Source organism: Ictalurus punctatus, chromosome 1, assembly GCF_001660625.3.
Source record: "Ictalurus punctatus breed USDA103 chromosome 1, Coco_2.0, whole genome shotgun sequence".
Taxonomy (NCBI): domain Eukaryota; kingdom Metazoa; phylum Chordata; class Actinopteri; order Siluriformes; family Ictaluridae; genus Ictalurus; species Ictalurus punctatus.
This window is the reverse complement of record NC_030416.2, coordinates 27,234,817-27,236,426: the sequence shown is the minus strand read 5'-3', so window position 1 is coordinate 27,236,426 and position 1,610 is coordinate 27,234,817.

The following is a 1,610-nucleotide window of genomic DNA, read 5'->3' as shown; positions in this document are numbered from 1 at the left end:
CAATCTGACCCACACGTAAGAAAGTGTGACAGTGGAAAATTTGGACACCCCAATATATACGGGTCGTCGCGTGTCTCGCTGTATCGCGATGTTTGCCCAACAAAAGCTCCACAATGGAAAGCTTATGGCTTTTGCTTGGTGGACATTTTCTGTTCACGCTTAGCACTGCTGATTCTGGGATTTGGCCCTAGCGCAGATCAACAATAGATTTTGCTTTGCTTGACGTTGTGCCATTGGCACAGGCCACACTTCTCTGTACAATGTAGAGTGTAAGGATGCTGTATCCTATAGGCTATTGCTTGCGGTTTGACCTTTTGTGAAGTGCTTGTTCATGTTAGCTGTGTAACTGTGGAAACCAGGTGGTGGGATGTTAAAGAGGTGTTAACAAATAGAGAAACAGAAAAGCTCAAAGCTCTAATTATCTTGACCTTTCTTCGCTCTTCGACTTTGTTCGGCTCCTGTTGTACAGGTGCAGGAACTCACAGATGCTGTGTATTTGGAGAGGGATATTATTATAATTTTTTATTTGTAATTATTTTAAGGAAATGATCACCTGTGCTAGAACAGATGGTTCATTTTAGAATTTTGCTCAGTACAAATTAATACGTGTTTATATATATATATATATATATATATATATATATATATATATATATATATATATATATATATATATTACTTTCCCCCTCTCTAATATATACTATATATACACACACTGCCCTCCACTAATGTTGGCACTCTTGGTAAATATGATCAAAGAAGGCTGTGAAAAATTGTCTTTATTGTTGAACCTTTTGATCTTTTGTTCAAGAAATTCACAAAAATACTCTGCTCTCATGGATATCAAATTATTGCAAACACAACACAGGTTTATCAAATATATATATATATATATATATATATATATATATATATATATATATATATATATATATACATACACACACACAGTATCTCACAAAAGTGAGTACACCCCTCACATTTTTGTAAATATTTGATTATATCTTTTCATGTGACAACACTGAAGATATGACACTTTGCTACAATGTAAAGTAGTGAGTGTACAGCTTGTGTAACAGTGTAAATTTGCTGTCCCCTCAAAATAACTCAACAAACAGCCGTTAATGTCTAAACCACTGGCAACAAAAGTGAGTACACCCCTAAGTGAAAATGTCCAAATTGGGCCCAATTAGCCATTTTCCCTCCCCGGTGTCATGTGACTTGTTAGATATTTCATTTAATATCTGGTGATATGTGATAGATGTATCCTAACAAAATGTCCAGGTCCTTTGGCAGAAAAAAACAGCCCCAAAACTAAAGAGCCACCACCATATTTAACCGTGGACATGAGGTACTTTTCGATTTGGCTACCTCTCTGTGTGCGCCAAAACCACCTGTGGTGTTTAGTGACAAAAAGCTCTATTTCGGTGTCATCTGACCATAGAACTTGATCCCATTTGAAGTTCCAGTAGTGTCTGGCAAACTGAAGATGCTTGAGTTTGTTTTTGGATGTGAGTAGAGGCTTTTTTCTTGAAACCCTTCCAAACAACTTGTGGTGATGTAGATGACTTCTTCAGATTGTAGTTTTGGAGACATTTTGACCCCACGAT